Source organism: Hetaerina americana, unplaced genomic scaffold (assembly GCF_022747635.1).
Source record: "Hetaerina americana unplaced genomic scaffold, ioHetAmer1.1.p SCAF_8, whole genome shotgun sequence".
Taxonomy (NCBI): Eukaryota; Metazoa; Arthropoda; class Insecta; order Odonata; family Calopterygidae; genus Hetaerina; species Hetaerina americana.
The window spans coordinates 38,048,690-38,069,531 of record NW_027287427.1 but is presented as its reverse complement, the minus strand read 5'-3'; the positions used below and the strand labels follow the sequence as shown (position 1 = coordinate 38,069,531).

General features: G+C 38.1%; 1 protein-coding gene across 2 annotated transcripts in view; it reads right to left on the bottom strand.

Moving 5' to 3' along the window:
- LOC139697881 (uncharacterized) overlaps nucleotides 1-20,842 on the bottom strand; it is a 252,970-nt gene that overhangs the window by 77,877 nt on the left and 154,251 nt on the right. For both annotated transcript variants that reach the window (XM_071596742.1, XM_071596743.1), the window contains one exon: nucleotides 18,669-18,765. The gene's annotated coding sequence lies outside the window, so the exon portion shown is untranslated. The remainder of the gene's footprint in view (nucleotides 1-18,668; nucleotides 18,766-20,842) is intronic.

The window sequence follows — 20,842 nt, the reverse complement described above, 5'->3', positions numbered from 1 at the left end:
GCAAGTGGAAATGATTCACCAGGACGAAATTCCCGAACGATGCACTATTGACGGCAGTTACGCCAATCTAACGGTTCTGAATCCTTGGCGCTATCTATTTAAAAGACGACAGTATTATTTGACTATTATTACGCGCATCCAATCACCTTTTCAGAGCTGAGAAACCGCGACATTAGAATTATTTTTCGCTCGATTCCTTCATTTCCGCTAGTTTCGCGAGACGATCCAAATTAATTAATTTAAGGAAGTAATTTTCCAAAGCTCGCCTGTTCTAAGTGGCTTATTACATCAATTATTCGAGGGGTGTTTTTCGTAAAACATATAAATGACAACCAGGCACTGCACCAGTCCGTATATGTTTTCCCTGCGTTCGAAAAAATTACAACATTGTCAATATGAGTCCATATTTTTGCTCTCAAATTCATGTATTTGTTCTAACCACAGTTATTGCATTTTTAGTTTAAATTTACTACACCTAAAAACAACGTAAGATATTTAGGCTAGACTTAACTAAATCCAATGGAAAATCAATTCAAGGAGTCAATATCTGCCAATCATTCAACAAAACTTATACCCATATTCATTTGACGAATGGGGATCGGGTTGGTGCGATGGATAACGTGCTGGATTTCCACCCAGAGGGCCCGGGTTTGAATTCCGGCAGATATTTTTCAGTGGTATTCCGATCCCTACTTGAGGCGCTTTGGGGAAGACACTTTGAGTGAGTGCGCCGTCCGTCGGATGGGACGTTAAGCTGCGGACCCTTTGGCGCCTTTCATTTTGAGTAGGCCTAATGCCGACGTAGGTTTCTCTCCATCCTTTATCCTTTCCTGTCCATCCCTAATGGCGCAAATGACCTTAGCAGTCGGTCACCTCCCCTAAATACTACTACTACGAATGCAAATTAAAAAAAAAACGGTAAAAGAAATGTTATCTTGAAATGATCTAAACCTGATGAGCTAACTTCTTCTCTGACTAATGAACAAATAAAATTCTAAATTTAGGTAAATTAGCTTACATTACGTTATTCTGTGGGTGATTATTTTACACTGGAAATGTAAATGGTCAAAAAATGAGTTATCATAATATGTAATGGGGGCCTAAGGATATTTTGTGACATATTAGTCAGGGTTTAGCAGTGCTGTAATCCGTAGTCCCAAGGTTTGTCAAAAAGCCAGCAGGACATTTAGAAATCATTCCATTCTTAAATATGGAGTAAAAATACCAAGTAGATTATCACTAATAAGAAAAAGATACCACCAGACGGCGATTAATAATATAACTAAAACTATGAGTAGGACTATGGCGTTAAAGATACTCCGATGTGTGTGGTAGGTTTTGAACGAGTATTTAAATGTATTACGCATTACGGTGAAATCGAAAAGCACTTATGAAAGAAACTAAATTCCTTTATCTAACACTATTTCTGTATTCATCTTCCTAATGCCCTTCGTCCCATTCCATGCAATCATATTATTCAGCGCTCTATCGGTCAAGGTAGGTTTTTGATCGCCATAGTGATAGAAAAATAGGCATATTTATGATGGGTACAATCACGCAGCATAGCATGCCTTTTCAATAATTTCCCCTACCCTTCTTCACTGACACTCACGCCTCCTCGCCTTTTAACTCATCCTTCACCTCGGTTATTATGCTTTCTTCGAATTTTCCCATAGAACTGTATATTTTCTGCAAACAAATTATATATACTCAGTTTTACAATCTTAGAATGCAAACGATATTTTCCATAGCATTTATTTGAAAGTGAACAAAACAATTGCTATTGGTCAAGCAAAACCTTATTCCACATACCATTCCCCTATAAAGGTTATTATTGACAGGGTTTCTTCTAAGTAATAATTAGATCCACGAATATATTAACATACGTAATATCTCCCATCTTCCTCCCATTAATACTTCATTATTCAACGAGTTAACAAAAGTTGATCCCCCGCCGGAAGGTGACGAATTTTTCGCCAAAGTCGATCGATCCACAAGTCCTTCCGTCATCATACTCTTTGGGCAGGCAGCTGGAAGGGAGCGGTAGACAAAAGAGATTGCTCATTTTTTTCCTCCCCCCCAAAAGGCGATTAGTCGGAGTTAGTGACGGCTAATGCCGTGAGGGGGGGAAAAGTAGGGGGTGAGACTTAGCCGTAAAAGTGAAGGGATTAAGTGTGGATAGGAGGGAGTGAAATGGTTGACCATTAGCCGCGATGAGAAGGAAACACAATCCGCCATTAAGGCGGGTACTTAGGTGACGGGGGTTTGCTCGCTACAGAGCATACAGAGCGAGCGGTTTTAACTCTCTATTAATATCTTACGACGTAGTCGACTGGTTTATGGGATTAGTTTCCCTTAATTGCGTAAATTAATAGCCTGACCTGATGATTGGGGCCACGTCCGTGCGTGGGAAGTGACCCGAGAAATATAATTGATTGAGCGATGGGTCTGCGTTTCATTCATAACACAAATGGTAGAATATACTCATCACGATAATCTATATTAATCTATCTAGAACAAACGCTCGCGGTTTTTCCTTTCCAATTTATGCGAATTGGTTTCAATCCCAAGCATGCGAATGGGATAATATCCCGCCAGAGCCCCGAATGGGAGCACTTCTATTTGAACGTGAGAGCACGCGGGATTTTGCCCACATGTTCACACCGGCTTAAATAGCTTCATTCTGACGATTAATTCGTTTCAATTTCACCGGACGTATTTCCAACGACGATGGACTAAACTCAACCATGAGGTTTATTTCACGCAATGAAGGCAAAACGAAATAATCGCCTAATTAACGGGTATTTACTCCTCAATAACGGTTATGAGTTAAACCTCGTCGGGTGATGCATACCCGTTGGAATTTTTCCTCAATCAATGTGCATGAAAGAGTTATAATCTCATGCACGTGACTCACCCGATATGCAAGGGTTTATCTCATGGCAGGATATTTTTGGAAGTGGAGCGTGGAATTTAAGAGATGCATTTGCCCTTCACTCTTGGAGTGACGGATAAAGAAGATGAGGGATGACTGGCCCATCTGTACTTCGTGAACTAAACGCAGATACAAAATTGACAGCCTAAGTGCATTCATACTCTTAAAAACTCACTACCATCAGCAAAAAAATGGATGAGCACCGTACACGTACTATTTGAAGATATCTCCTATTAGTAAAGACTTTGAAAATCAAACTACATTTTTTTTTTAAATTTGTCTCAGGCGTAACTTTATGGAATTTGCATAACATATTGAAATGAAATGAAATAATTTACTTTGCAATTCCACACACGTTATTTAAAAAAACACACGACCCAGGTTTCGACGTTGAACCTGATGATGACGTTCAACGTCGAAACCTGGATCGTGTTTTCTTTTAAATAAAGTGTGTGGAATTAAAAAGTAAATTATTTCATTTCAACATTCTACATTAGTTCACGAGTAATTTGATTACATAGTTTGAAAGATTTAATTAAATGAATGCTCAAGTAATTTTACATTAAATCGGTTTATAATACAGTATTTTTTTCGTTAGTTTTAGAACTCATGATACCACTTTTCCCCTGTAGAGAGATGAGAAATAAAACCGGGTAGGTTTCATTCCATCTGATTCGCTGATAAATTCAAAAGTCACCCGAAAACGTTCAGATAATCTTCTTTATACTTGACAGAGTGAATTTTTAAAGCCATTCACGCAACACATCCATCGAGTACGTTGCCGCAGTTCTCGCGTTTTTCCATGCCTTTCTGCGCCCGGAGTACGAACATACTAACACATCTTGAGAACATCCCCTGATCACTTTTGACAATAATAACACCCACCGACTGTAATTTAAGCATAAAGCTTCACCATCGTCGGATAAAAGTTTTGCAGACATTTTCTAAAACCATTTTTTATCAATCACAAGCGACCATACCCTTTCACGTGCAGCTAAAGGATAGATCCCTAGGAAAACGTCAGGGATCGTATCTCAACTAAAATCCTACAGAATTAAATCAGAGGCGAAGTCGCAGGATCGAGTAAAGTGCTAAAAAGGATTTTGGCTGAGGCAAAAGGATTGCCTCCCTGCTCCCTACCACCCGGGTTTATTTTCTTCATGTGTCCCTTCCATTGGCCATCATCTAGAGCTTCCGCTCGGAAAGTTGGATTTGGGAGAGGGCACGGAGGGCGATGAGAAGCTTGCCAAAATTCCACTACAGGGGAGGGGAACGGAGTCGACTCGCTTAAAATATTCCTCACTTTTGGTGTGCGTGTGTGTGGAAGGTGTCTGGGTTCCTGACCCCGAGCGAGTGAAAAATTCTCAACCCTTTCCCATTCCTCTGCTAATTCATCCGTCATTCCTTCCTGGACCCTTATAATAGAACCCGTCGCAAGGGATTCAGACGGTCAATACTCAACTCACCCGTCTGTTCTGCCGTGAGATAAAATAATTGTTCCTGTTCAGCTTCACTCAGGACCGGAAAGAACTCTTTTATTGCCATAGTGGACTACTTTCATCTGGAGGGTTTGAAAATGTAAAACTTAGTAAAATTGGAGTGCCGACTCTGATCACGTATTATTTCAAGTATTAAAAATGTTCACACGTCTGTATGAATTAAAGTATTGGGCAGGAAGTGAACTATATTTGGAAATAAAATGTACATATTTCCTCCAAACGATCGGGAATACATCAAAGAAAACAAAATTTACGAGCCTATGTTCACCTCCCATGGACTTCTTGCGAATTTGAACTAGTCCCATGGTACTCGGACCATGTGCCTGAAAAAAATCGTAACACGAATAGAAGGAGGCTTCAAATGTTTGATTTAAGTTTTCTATTATTATTTCGTTTTATTTGGCATTGATGAAATATGTCACACACACAACACATTTAAATGACTGGAGAATTTCACATCTTAAGGTTTAGAATTTATTGAGTATGAGAAATATGTATGATCTGAAAATCATTTCATATTCACATCAAACGATTCCTAGCACACACTGTTACTGTGGGAAAATTTACGAAAGCATCAACTTGATCAAGAAAATAAATTTCACCATTTCAATACACTAAATCCGTGTTTATCATTGAAGGGTTTTGAACGAACGGAAAGAATCGTAAGTACATCTTTCACTCTGGTCAATACAACGCACTAGAAAGAATGAAAGCGAGATCAGTGAAGACTCGGTGGTATTCTCCCGTAGAAAATTATTCTATTTAGGAGTAAAACTTTTAAGTCTGATGATGAAAGAAAACTGAATTGATTTATTAGGGCTAAAATTTTCAACTTCTGAGCCCAAAAAAACTTATAGTTTTCATCTCTCCATTAAAAATCGATCTTCTACTCACAAATGTTTTTAAAATAAACATTCCACTCAAGCTTGGTTTCATACTTTATATCCGCAGCTAATTCCTGGCGGTCATAATCACAATTCCACGTCAGCTTCAATCAAAGTAGGGGTTAAGTTAAATCCTAGACCAGTGCAAAGCACCGCCCCCGAGAGGGATATTTAAATGCGACCGAGATTCAGCCCTCACCCCACCTCTAAAGAGAGATATCCCTGAATAAACTTCTCGTGGTACTCCGGAGCTGGAGCCAGTTTTTCATTTATTCTCTCGCCCGACCCAATTTACTGCTTTTCCAGCAGCGTTGTCATGAGGGGATTGATTTACGAATTAAGGCTACACAACGCCGTGCGCAGAGCCACTTCACTCCCTGGGGCCGCGGAGCCTATTTCGGCAGGAGTAATTCGGGCATATTGGGAATGTTGGCCCGAAACTCTTTCCTGTCGTCCCCGGCGAATGAAACTGCGAACACGAGAATTCCTGGAGTTATCGTCACAAATTGTCACCGCGCTAAATTCCGTTTACCAACGAAATGTGAAATTCACACCGTGAATGCGGAGCAATCTTATCATTTTGAACCGTCGCCTGGACATGTGGCTGGAGGGCTTTGGCCACCGTAGCACTACACCAAACTAGAATTTTTATTATGATGATTGATGTTAAAGCTCACTTTGAATTCCTAAGGCTCATGAAAGTCGCAGATTTAGGATTTGGAGCCTAGTTTCATATCTTAGATTACCATTCCGTTCCAAAGGAATGCTAGTTCACCCGAAAATAGTTCAGCTTGGATTCAAAATGGGGTTGTCCCGAAGAAATCGCCTGGGATTTTAGCCTGAGATCCTTCATACAGCAGCAAAACTTCTTCACACTTTGGTATGTTTGGAAAATTTCTTATTTCTGTATGAAGTCATCAGTTTTATGAAGCACGTGTTAGCGGAAAGGAAGGTGAGCATTTCTTTCTATCGAATACGTTCAGGTATTAAATCTTTATTCTTTTGGGAAGTTGAACGGCGAAAAATAGAGTAAATAAATCTGTCAATGCAGGATTATTACTTCTTATTGTATGCGGGCGGGATGATAAGACGACAGTGTGAGTGGAAAATGCTTGAAGAGGAAGCCATAGCACGCAGAATCTTTCTAAAACTTTGAATTGCTTTTCTTGAGATTGGTGAGTCTCTCATCCTGTCTTCTGAATACTAACACTTTTACTATATTCCCGTAATATTAAAATAATCTACAGATCCCTTTTTTAATTTATCAATTTATAAATAATCGTACTGATACATCCAAAATATTAGCTGAATATTCTGAATGAAGGGACCTTGCAGTCTGAATGATTGATCGTGAAAGTCCAGTGGTAGGTCGAGCGGCGACAGATCGGTAGGTCAAGGTTCGACTTCCATCCAAGCTGCCCATTCATTTAGGATGTATCCCACAATACACTAAATCTAAGACATGCTGGGATTGCAAATATTTGAAGAATATTCAAAATCTGATCCACCTAATTTACAATAATATTTTTCCATTCCTTGACATCGCAACCTGCCAAACACTGTCGTTTTTCTTCAAGAAGGACCCACATTTAATCGGCATTACGCACAGCACGTTAATATGCATATGATCCTGCATAGCGCGTCTATTGCCTAAGAAAATAATCGATACAATACAAATCGTTAATACCTATTTTCACGACAAGCATAAGTGATACTATAGTTTTTAATTTTAAATCAATCAGTGATAATGAGAAAAATTGGAAAAAACATTACTTTTTGCACTATTAAAATGACCCCTGACAGGTTAAACATGAAAAACCAACGCCCTAAAGACCAGCTCATGATGATGTATTGTGGTGCATGAAAATGATGGCCGCTAATTGGATCATCTATTTCGTGTGTATAGGTCACTGTGGACATTTTTACTATCATAATTATGAATAAGACCCCATAAAATTTCCATTCGTCAAAATATTTAGCACTCGTGGAAAATCTATGGGTCGAGTGGAGCAGTTTTTTTAGTTAATAAGAAGAGCTGAAGCAGAGAGAAAGTGCTACAGCAAACAGACTTCACGCCGAAAATAATCTTGCCATAAAAGAGCAAATTCTGTGGGAAATACACGCTTCTCTTTAATGAAATGCGAATTTTTAAAGGATATAAAAGTTTAGCTAAATATATTTGAACACTTTTACTGACACGAGAATCCTGTGTTTTTGTTCCTCGCATAAAAAGAAATGTGCATATAGATATCAAGATCTAAAATTTCAAAGATGACTGCTGAATAACCCAGGGATATTGCTGGCGTTTCGCCCTTAAACTGTGGTCGCCATGCCTATTATTAACTCGCGAACTCCTACTGTAGAAGTTTTTGACGTCCTCCACGGCCTCCGAGATAAGACTCTCCAGAATATCCCTCGAAACATCCGCAAGAGAAAAACCCATCCCATTAAAGGAGCTCGTCCAAAATCGAAAGGACGAAAGTGATTTTGGAGGGGATTTCTCAGCAGGTAGTGAGAAGGTCCAGAGTTTGGAAGTCATCCGCCGGTAGAGCTGATAAGGAGGAGAAGAAGAATGGGAGAGAGGATGGTAAGAGAATGAGAGAGGCCTTGCCTTCCGCTGATGGGTCGTCTTGTTTGCATACGTCTCTGGGAGAATTCCGCCCCTCTACACAAACGAGGCCCACAACTTATGCAGAATTTCTCTCTGTTCGCCTTCTCCCTTGAGCGTTTGCCAGCTTATTCCCTAGACCTTTTATCAGAGCTCAAGGGACAGAGGCACGCATTAAATCCGAGGACAGCCAGTGGGACAATTCTCAACCCCTTAATCCCTGTGCATGCCCAGAGATGAGACCAGCCGCCTTAAAAGCAATCGATGTAATAAGACAGCACTCTTAAGCGACACGATTGACGAGTTCAAAAGAATTAACTCAACGTGAGATGCAACATATTTACATGAGTATCTAAAATTTTCCTCCGAAAAATGCAAAATTCCACTTTTTCATTCACGGTATCCCTGCTGAAGGACACCAGTGAAAAAAAATTGCAATTTCGCATTAGTGGTCATTGAAGTAGTGTGCGATCCCAATACATTAAGGGGGAAAATGCCACATAAAAAGATATTATTTAAAAAACTTTTCAGTTCTTACATGTGAAATATTTAAAGAATAAATATTTATAATATTTATAAATAAAATATTGAATTAAATTGGCCGAACATCAAATTTTATTTCCAACAATGCCAATCGTAGTGTCTTGATAGTACATGCATGACGTTGCAGCGGAATATGTTTCCATTTTATTTACATTTTGCTTCCATCTTAACTCCTTCCATGAGATCGCTTTCAGAATGTCCAATTTGGGCCCAATAAAATTAGGCCCGGACAAAAAAGACAACAATTTTAGCTTTGAATAAAACAACAGAAACATTCAAAGTAAAGAAATGTCATAAATTTTTTTTCGGAATTAATTCACCCTGACTTATCTTTTGTTTCTCTCGTAAAACTGCACCCTTTTAATTGTTTTCCAGATTTTGACATCCTACTTGTAAGCAACTGCCTCGGCCGAAGCTCAAGTAATAACAGGTCAGAGTGCCTGGGCTCGTTTCCAAACTAAATTCAGAGATATAAGACAAATACTTTCCATGGAATGTTTGAGCATGGAAAAATATTGATTGGAGGGAAAGGCCGATCCTCCAATAGAACCTCTCATTTTTCTCCGAGCAATGAACAATTCGAGAATTTAACCTCCAGCTTGCCTACTTTGTACCGTAGACGAAGAGAAATTTGAATAATTAATTCAAGATCATCTTAGAATGCCGACATTGGTGCACACACTTCGTGTTTACGGCATGAAACACTCACGTGGGAAGATAAGGCATTCTGCGATCAAACGATCTTCCTAAACTTCCATGGTAATATTTTTCCCTCATTAGAGTCCTTGAGGCAAAAAACTTATTAATATTTCAGTAAGTGGAATTGGATCAGGCAACCCGCTGGCACAGACTTCAAAGTTGCATGATATTTCTTTCCCTCATTCGAGGAATACTACAAGTTACTTTAAACGACGCATGAGCTAACAACTCTCTCTTCTGTTCAAGTTTACCACTATTAATCGGGCAACTCTCCTCCCCCAATGTCCAGCATACGCACAATGATTCGCGGTCGTTGAGACACCAAATTAAATAAAGACTTCTAATCTAACTCTTTTAATTATGCAGTCCATCTTCCATACATATTTTATTCCTATTTCAATATTGATTTATTGGTAAAAACGATAGTTAGGAAGACGGCTTCACTATTTGAACGGCCGCAAGTATTTACTGTAACCGGAAAACGAATCTTTCACGCTACAATGGTTGTAATTTTAAAAATGTGTGCGATGAAAATTGAGAGGATTCGGGCGTGAAGTATAAAAAGAGGAGGCAAAAAGTAACAAGATTTTTATCTCATTGAAAACCACATTCTTTTGATGATATTATATGAGAGATATAATCCGCAAAAGTGTTTTCACAGCTATTATAACTTTCGAAAAATTCGAAAATCGGAAACAGGTAACATAGAAACGAGTATTGGAAAAAGAAGGAGTGCTTTCATTTTGTCTCCTTTAGCTTCACTTCCAACGTAATCGAAAATCGTTTGGTTGGTTTTTATTCAACGATTTTGGAGGTCATTAAATCAGAATGTGGCCCATTAATTGACCTTAAATTAATTGCGAATGGCGAGCGAGAAATTTAGGCAGAGTTTATCATAAAGTTCACTTTGGGGTGACCTTGAGAAACCATCTCTTTAAGGTCACCCTTCATCATCGATAATCAACCGGATCCTTTCTCACATTTTTTTCAATATTCGTCACAGGAAATATGTTTTCTCGCGTGACCTCTCGTACAAGCAACTGGAAATGACTTAGTACGGCTGACAAACTGTCACAAAATGAAATTAACTATGCAAATCATTAACTTATGTCTATACTTTTAAGTTCTAATTCGCGAACGCCAACATCAATGGAGTTTACACAGCCACAATAATTGCAGGAAATCCTCCTCTATTTGGAAGCAGCATTGGGAAATGGACCACATCAGGAATTACTAACCCGGAAACCCGAGTGAGGCAGGCTAGAAAATCTTAAACACGATACATACAAAGACAGAATATGACCCTGAATAGACATCAAGTAATACATGTATGCTTCAAAACCTATTGCCATATAAATCTACATTATTTAAGAGGATATTCATTATATTTTCGACAGTGCACATGTTAGGAAGTCAGACTGTGATCTGATTCTGTAGGCAATAGGAGGAAAAAGTGTATAAAACATCTAATTTATAGGAAACACGTATCCAAACAAAAATATATTCAATGCTACCCTTCGATGATAGCTCTGAAGAAAAGACAGAACTGATGAAAAAACTTTCCACGCAAATCAAAATATTTTAGCTGTAACTTTTATTATCTTGGTTTAATTATAAGTAGAGTTTATATCTTAAAGTCCTATCCTATGCTCTAAATTTCACGAAGTTTAGTCCATTATAACCATCAGATGGGCTTGTGCTAGCGAAATTTTTAGATAGTATTATTTATTCACTCATATCATTCTGAAGGTAATATATAACATGTTATATGAGCCTTTCATGATCGATAAAGTGGCCCAAAAGGTTTTATCAAGTCGAGAAAACGTTAAAATTGATTGAAGGATGCAAACTGGCCCTCCATCGCGAATGAAAAAAAGAAACTTATTTTGGTAAAACAGCGCAAAGGAAATTTTGGAGAAAAGAATCAGATATACGTATGACTTCCCCAAAATAAGGGCTAAAATATTATTCCCGATGAAAAAATATCTAAGCTTATTCTCTATAGTCATCAATTCTAAATTCTATTTTGAGGCAGCTATCCCGCTTCTCCTTTTTAATTATACTATTTTTTTAACCTGAAGCACGCAAAATATCAATTTGAAAAGGAATACTATTCATAATGAAAACTTATTATCTTCTTCAGCATTCTCTTTTTGTTTCTTGCTTGCGAGTGCTTCTTGTTTCCATTTAGTCGGGCTCGCAGAGTTTGTATGAATCGCGTGATAGAACTCAACCGCAGAGGAAAATCTATGGGAATTGTATGACACTGTTGGACGAATTGTCGAATTGTTGAATTGTTGGACGAAATAGTTGTTAGGGACCGTCAAAAACATAAATGTTATAAGAGAATAACTCGAATGAATTTTAATAAACAAGCATTAACTGAGAAGCATTCCCATGGTATGTCTCCACAGTGAGATCGACAAGAGAGAAAAATGAATACGGCTTCGGAATAAAGATTGTTTCTCCATCGCTTTGCTGATAATCTATTATTGGGCTCTCATTCGTTCATGGGACTCTCTCCAATCCTGCTCGCCCTTTACCAGTTTATTGCCTCTTCAACTTGTTTGTTTCTTCCAAACTTTTTTTTATAATTTCCCATGCGATACAAGTATGTGTCCTTGAGATGAAATATTCGAGTACTCTTTCTGCGTCGCTAATTACGGCCTCGGCAAGGCTACGTTGATCGCATTATTGAGATTGAGATACTAATGAGATATGGTTCAGCGTTCCCAAAGATCGCACTTGCAGATAAGAACTAGTTGAACATTTAATGAAAACTATTTCAGCGAATATGATTTCAGATTAACATAATAAACGAGTGTGAAGTCGTCGCCTTATGCTATTGGGTTAGATAACAGCAACTCGATTCTTTTTAGCATAAATAACACAGGAACATTTTCAGTACATGGATTCCTATCGAGTACCCTAGTTTTGGAAGACTAACACAACGTAATTTACCAATTACTCTGTACTTAATCTTAATTTATACAGAGCCATTGTGGATCAAGTGAAATGCATAACATATTTGAGAGAGATTGAGGCTGGCTAGTAAGGCTTATTAATGGTAATTAAGGGACTAAGGACAGGCATAATGAGCCAGCAGAACACCTATTGCGGACTTTCTCTTCTGATAGGTATCGAGGGAAATTGATTATGTGCTCGTACGCATTCGTTAGCTCCTAGAGCCAGGGGCCACGAGGGGTGGTGACCCCTGATAGCAATCAATACATTTTCGCACCAAACTCGAACAGGTCAAAAAGTTCTTTAAAATATACCCCTTAATTCGAGAGAAAGACATTTAGAATTGACTCTATTTGAATCGACGCTCTGTTCAGAGCAACTGTCTGTTTTCACCACGATTGTTAAGTCAACCAATGGTTATAATATTGGGTTCGAACTGCCGAATGCCGCATTGGTCCCCGGGTACTCAGCTCTGTTCACTCATACAAGTTTCATGCTTAATTTTACTATCTACTGCACTGCACTACTAGTTCCTACTGTAGTGAAAATTGCCAGCATGCGTTAAGTGTAAATTGCAAATATTCACAACTACATAGAGGATGTAGGGAACTACGTTTTGTATCATTCCTGATCGCCCAAGTGTTTCAGAAAATAGTAAGTGGGGTTTACATCAAGAGAGAGAGAGAGAGAGAGAGTAATTTACTTGATAAAAATACGACCATTGATAAAGAAAGGACTGAATTCCATTTGCAACAGAAACACCACAGTAGGTGACATAGCTAATCTGCCAAGGCACATAATCAAATCCTTCCCAATTACCCCGACACCTTATCATGAACGCCTCTGACCTTTTTGTCTTTCGTCAATGTCAACATGTTTTTTAATAATAGTGGGCATATGCAGAGTAAACGTATGAATCAATGACGGATTTTTTCAAATTCATGTTATTATTGCTGCGTCAACTCAATTATACCACGTCCTTCGCCCTGCCCTTACGGTAGACACGTCGACAATTCAGGAGAAAAACCGCATTTTATGCGCAACGTATCTAATTGGTGCAGGAATATACATGGAATGCATAAAACGTATGGGGAAAAGTTTCGGAAAAATAGATTTATTCCAGATTTTGCCACAATACCTAAAAGTTCTTCAAAATACATCCTTTGAGCGGCGACACAATATTGCCAGCGGGTTTTCCACGACTCGAAGGTCCCCTGGTAGGCGGATTCCAGAAGGTCCTTAAGGGTACGCTTGCAAGCTTATTTGACGGCACTTAGGGTCCCATGGTGATGTCCTTTGAGGGAGGATTTCACTTTGGGAATAAAGAATAGTCTGCTGGTCCCAAGTTGGAACTGTCCAAAACGTCTGGGCCTCCTTCAAGACGTTGCAAAAGGTCTTCGCAAGCAGACACTCGACTACACTCTTGGTCGTCCGTCAAGACCTTCGGGACGAGTTTAGAGCAGGTCTTTCACACCGCCAAATTTTCAGTGACATTGGCATACACTGCATCTCATCAATGCCAATACGAACTGCCATCATGCGCACATTTAACCAACAGTCTAGATTCAGCACTTTACGCACACGTCAGAAAAAAATTGTTACCGATTCTGTTTAAACGAACTTTGTATAAATGCAGTGTGAAAGACTCGCACCGTGGGTATGTCTGTGAATTGAGTGGATTGTACACGGGAGATTCCTACAGTAGCAGGGATTTATAGGAGATTTTTCACATGTATTTTTTTCTCAGAGAGAATGATGCGAAAATGAATTATGTTACGGGAAAAAACTGTCCATGTCGACATATGTATCTCAAAGATGATTTTGGCACAGAAAGGGGCACTAGTTCAATTTTTTGGTGATTAAAAAGTTTCATTGACAGTATTTTACTATCGTCTACATTTTCAGATCAAGGTTTTGGATGGATACAACACACTAATTACACTAAGATAAACTTCAATTCAACTCCGAATACTTTATGCTTCCTTCATTCTGTCTAATATGCATATCGTCTTTTTCCTATTACCATTTCTGCGCCCAACGTTCTCTCCTCTATCAGTCTTCAATATTTTCACACCAATCAAAATGCTTGGTATCTACTTTTTTCTCCTCCTTTGGGTAGCTCCCAATAATCCTCTTCCCGCCTCGAACATGCCTCGTTTGTTTTCCTTTCCGTCCATTTTACCTTTTCCATCCTTCCCCACATCCACACCTCAAAAGTCACCAATATCCGCCTATCATTTTGTTTTTATGAACAAGTTTCCGCGTTGGACAAACCACTCTCCATATAAGAGCTTTAACAAATCTTTTTCTAACATCCTTACTCAAGGTCTCTGTACTCTCCCTCCTCGTGAAACATTCATTTCCTAACGCTCCCATCTTCTTACATCCCTTCTTATCCCTTACAACCCTGAAACCAACTTGGTCCGTAACTCTCTCAAGAATATATCATAAGGGTTTATTTAAAATTTCCATGAATGCTTTTTTAAAGGATCTAAGTTTCAAGCGTTGAACCCTCCGTGATTTCACGAAGGAAGCTTTTCTCGTATGGGCCCCATATTCCGTCCTCCCACGTACTTCGTCAATTGGGTCGGGCAAGTGAAAGATAGTAGCGTCTCTTAAGTCATAGGCACGCGTAGGAGTGAACTCGTAAATAATCGATCGGTGCATAAAATGTTACGAAAACGAACCAACCTGAAAGACCAATCGTGGCTATACGTTCAAACTATTTTCAACAACCTGGCGGAGTAAGCAACGCTGAAATGAGTCTAACAATCGTAGTACCTTAAAGAAATAGCAATTCAAAAATTAATAGCATCGCAATTTATTTACTTAATTTTGACAAATTATTTAATGGACGAAGCAAACTATTAATTAAAACGTCCATTGTATGCAGAATTTCCAAGTTCGATCCGAAACGTTTGGGCCGAAATTGTGTAGCAGAATTGGACTAAGACTGTGGCTATTTCATCCAAGTACAGAATAGACCAGAAATCGATTTTTAACTCTTACATGAAGGCATATAAAACAAGAAAACTTCCGAGTGGTTTTTAGCAGTGAACTCCTCTATCTTCTATTTTCCGCCTTACTTAAAATCGCTTTTGCCGAAAATAAGTTCTGCAAACTCCATTTTCAATCAGATTTTCACTATATTTGACGTAGATTATTATGAAGGACTCGATAATTCCAAGATATTTCAAGCTTAATTCATCCTGCCTTTGCCTAGACCGCATTGACAGCCCTAAAAGTGAGCCCAATACGTTTCACAAGCTTCGTCACGTCTAATTTGTTTTTTTTTAACTGTTTAGGGATCATATGCATGGTATATTACATTATACAAAACACTTCCGTAATAATTCCAGTACGAAACTAATCGTTTGGACTCCTTCAACTCATCTCCATCAGAAACGCTCACATCTTCGATAATGTAAGAAAATGAAATCTACGTGGCAGTTAATCACGGGGAAAACGGACCTTCGTCCTCCTAATTCAAATTCCAGCTATTTATTCAGCTAGGAATTCAAACAACCAACCTTAGCTTGCCACCAGAGTGTTGGTTCTTGTTTTTATCATACCCAGTATTTGGCGGTCCCATCGGGAATACTAAAGTGGCCGCAGTTGCGGATCCCTACGCCCCAACATTATTTCATTTCCGCGGTTTGGGTCCGGCCTTCCTCATTTCCGCAATTTTCTATGCCGAAATCCCGGTCTGGGAGTGTAACCACGCTAAATGCCAATCAAATAAAGGTTCTAGGTTCCCGAAGAAAACTTATATCTAACTTACACTGCCCGAACACACACCACGTCCATGAGTCTGTCAAACAATGTTTTCAGCTGAAAGCCCTCACTAGTGCTAGAAGTCCATAACTAACTTCTTCAATAGTGCGATGAAGAAAAGTTTTAATATTAAAAATATGTTAAAACTTGCCACAAAAACATAAAAATTGGAAAAAAAAGCACAAACAATGAATTTATAGGCAGTTTAAGGAATGAGAGACGGTTGTGCGGAGAAATTCAAAGAAGGCGCAAGTCAAATAAGGATATATATATATATATATATATATATATATATATATATATATATATATATATATATATATATATATATGCATCAGGGCAATGGGATGCTGAAAGTGGCGATGGAGGGAGAATACTGGAAGGAGAAACGGCTTTAGGGAAGAATTCGAAGAAAGAAAAAGGAATAAAATCAAGAGATAGATGCACATTTAAGGCAATGGGAATCGGAATGCGACGATGGAGAGGACAGTGCTGGGAAAGCGAGGCAGTGGGAGAAAAAAAGTAGGTTGGATTTAAGAGGGTATGGAGGATGCAGAGCAAAAGAACGAGTTATTCTGTGTAGTATTGGGTCTTGTGTCACACTAGTTAAGGGCTTTGGAGCACGGCAGTGAGTAGTGACAGAGTCTAAAAATTAAAAGCAAAATGTCAGATTCTCACAAAACCTGCGCATCAGAAGTCAACTGTCGATTTTTTGCGGAAATATAGATCGCATGAGAATTTCTACGTACTGCTTTAGAAAATAAGGTTCAAAATTTAAATTACTTTCCCTTAGTTATGACATCGAATATTGGATAAGTATAGAGCTGCATTTTTTTCCAATCAAATAATATTCATATATCATAGGTCTCTCTTGTTTCATCCTTTTTCACTTGATAGATGGTTCGGCTGCTATACACCAACAGACTGAGCATGTAATTTTTAAAAAAGGAATTAAAACAGTGATTTAGCGATGAAATAGTATTTTCTGAAAGTTTTCTGCCTAGATATACACTGAGTGATGGGTTGGGAATTTCTCTATACCATCCACTGATACATTTTACCATTGGCTCCACCATGAAGTCCTTTGAAAAAGCCCTATCAGTCGTTACCCATTCACACTCAGGCTTAAAACTCAAAAAATAATAAAGAGGTCGCCGGTTTCATCTATTATCAAGCATGATGAGTGAGTCTTGCAGTAATTCATGGACTAAATCTTCATTTCTCCTGACCATTACTAATGAGTCGTAATCATCAGCCCGCGCTTAGAAAGGGCGAGCCAAATTTCGACAAAATTGCTTCTCACGGATAAAATGATGCACCGAAATATCCTCACGCTTTTTAAAAAAAACAAGTATTTTTCTAAAACAGAAATTTTATGAATCATTACAGAATTCCTTCAGACTATCAATCTCATATTTATTAGAATCTCCGGACTAAATTCCCGCCTAAAAACCACTTATAAAAATCATAAATTACTTTATGAAGAAAATCATTTACAAAATTTTAAAAAAAGTTTTCATAAAATATGCGCCCAGTTTTAGTGGCGTTAAGATAATCTCAATAACCATCCCATCAAATTTTATTTGAAAGATATATTAAAAACTACTTCGGTCCAGGGGACAGTTTGACGTTCCCTTCCTTACATGGGTCAAGCGGCATCCAGCCATTTTGAGTAACGTGCTAAAATAAATACTTTAGGGCAAGAGAATCGCAGTCAAGACGCTGAAAAATCACCGGACTTTTCCAAGCATCCTAAGCTTTCCCGTCAACCGCCACCCTAGGAGACTACCCCCGTTCAGAGAACTGTATCCCACAACGCGGAGGAAGGTGCCACGCCCACTGTTTGAATAACATCGGACCACGCGATTGGGATAGGCAACGAGCCTTGGGGTCAATTTGGTCACAAATGACGAGAATTAATGCGTTTCAAACTAAATTTTCAGCTTAAATGAAACCGGAAATCCGGAGTCACTGGTGCCAAGTAGTCCACGCCTTGGGCAAACAGTGATAGACGCACCAATGGCGATCATCAAAATTTCTCCTACCGCAGGGGTATGAGTGTACATTCTGAATGAATTGTTGAAGGGGCTCTGGGTACTCTACGTGACGGTGCTATTACATGTTTACATTCAAATTTGGTGGAAATGTTAACTCGATCATTCTTCCAGGCCAATCACAAGTTCACAATCCACACAACTAACAATTATAAATACGCTGCCTACCCCATAGGGGTAACCCTTCGTGTTTTCTCGTAAATTTTCTTTAAAAAAGGGTACTTACCAACTTGGTCAACGGTTGGTCGACCGTTCCGGGTGACCATTTAGGCACAATTTCACGCAAGAACCATATTCATTGGAATTTTTATGATCCTTATTGATTGCACTTAATAAAATGTGCTTAAAATAAATTTGAAACTACTACCAATGATAATTCAATTATAAGGAAAAGTTTAAATGCAATGCAAGAACCATCGTTTCAATTGATTCGTGCAGCGTATTGTTATTTTTCTCCCAAGCATTGCCAGTACAATTATTAATATTTATTCAGTTCACGGGAGGTTGAATTTCCTCCCAAAATCAAATATTTTTGTGTTGTGCTCTCTGAATTCATTCTGATCAAGTACATAAATGTAATGTTTCATGAAAAAAAGCAAATAGAGAAACTAATAAGACGAGAAATCCGAATCTAAAATGGTAACACCTATCTGAAGCGAATAAAAGTACTGTGGATGCATTGCGTGAGATAAAGTTCACCAAACTCACCACCGTGTAATGGACCTGTGTTGATGGATAACCTGCGTTGTTCTCGTAGGAACTCGAAAGCCGCTTATCACTGGTTGAGATGCAAACGTCTCCAAGTCTGAAAATCACAACAACAGCACTTCAATTCTAGAGAAAATGACAACAGGTATTATTATTATTAACTTGACTATCTCACCCATCGAGGCTACAATCACTTCAGACAACCACCGGAACGTCATATTCAATTATTGTCGTAATTCATAAAGAGGCAGGCCAGGAAATAATTTTTTTTTAAACTTTAGAAACAAAAAACACAATTCAAACCAGCTTGCATTCGGAAGAGCATTTAAAATTTAATCCGAGCGACAATCTTTTTGATTCCGCAATATGATTTCAGTAGCTCTGGTAATGCTTTTAAATGCATGGGAGGAAGAAAAGCGCACGCTCGTCGCCGAGACTGAAAGCAATGACAGACATGTCGAAAATCATCCGAATAATAATGAAATGAGTAATGAGGCTGTCGATAATAATCCACGGAATGAAATGGAAATGTTTCAACAGTGCCAACATCATACCTACCCACAGTTTTCCACTTCGTTCTGTTTATACTAACGTAAGTATGAACACTAACCTACTGAAACTCAATGAAGATAATAAATAACCTTATCAGCTCGTCCGGCGTATGATATCTAAAAGTTGGAGTTTAAGGTCACTATTTATCGCAGTATCAATATCATGACGGATATAATTCCAGAAAATTTGTTTATTCCATTTCGAACCTCTGACTTCGTTAACTTAACTGTGGAATTTCACAGAATTTCATTGGAAAATATGCCATTTCTCATGTTTCTCCGAAAGTACAATTTTATTTTACGTTTCAACTTCACATTCCTAGTCTTAGGCCAGGTTTATGTGTGCACTATTACCGCGTTATTGAAATACGCCACGTCATGCTTTTCTGTCCCACATTTTATAAATGGTTAGAATATTTTTCCTTGTCATAAGAACCGTTTCACTTTAACGCTGGATGCATTGGGCATTTAATGGCAAGAATGCTTCACAAATAAGGGTGTAATACAATTCCTTACAAATAAAAAATTAAAGAGGCTGAGCTTAAGCACTGATGGATACATTGGAGTATTTTGAGATCATGGGCGAAGACAGTTTACTTTATGTGGGCATCTGACCATGCGCCAAACAATTACCTTGTTCATATTATAATATTTCCATCAAGTTCAATCTGTAGAGCATTGTTTCGAGGGAGTATGATTACAGTTACATTTTACTCATGAACGAATACTACAAGTACTATTTTTGAATTTTAGACACCTAATTATGGTATTGTAAGGTTTCAATTTGTACACATCCACCTAAAGAGCTTTGGGAAAAATAAATTAAATCAAAAAAATTCATTATTTCACTAAGCAACATTAATGATCATATGCTCAAGGATGAATATGAGCCGAAGTAATGAACAATATTTCCTCTAGTCTTAATCTCATTTTCAATTTAAACGGGTATTTTTTCCTTAGAAGGCGAAAATGTAATTTTTAAGATATACATATAATAAATAAAAAAAATTGGAGACCCCTATTCTCCTCATGCTTGGGAAGAATAGAACCAATAGGATATGCCCTCACCTCTTTGTGGATTTAACGCAAATATCCCATAAATTCTACAAATTTATTACTACTTAAATGACATCACTGTAGCTCGTCTCTTAGTGAATCCTGGGCTGAATGGATTCTTAAAAATATAGTTAAAATGCTTATGAACCCTGAATCAGTACTGCATACAATAAAGCTGAAGGATACAGAGGCATTAATTATATTCTCAAGAAGTGGAAATTTGTAACAAAAAGTGGGTAACAAATAAATTCACATGCAAAATAAAATTAATCAATATTTTTTTCTCCCTTTTCAACTCTGGAATAGGTAAAATAACTGTACGTACATGTGTTGTTTTTTTCAAAATCACATGCAAAAACTTAGAAAATATTTATGATATTTACGTGCAGTATTTATTATAAAGAATGGTTTTCTAGGTCATCTCATTATCGATTTTTTTACAAAAAAATATGGAATTATAGGTCATCTCGTAATAACCACATATATCGACAGCCAATGAAACTGGAAATCACTTATTGCTTCAATTAGACAATTTAGACATTGACTCGAGTCTGGTGTCTTCCCATT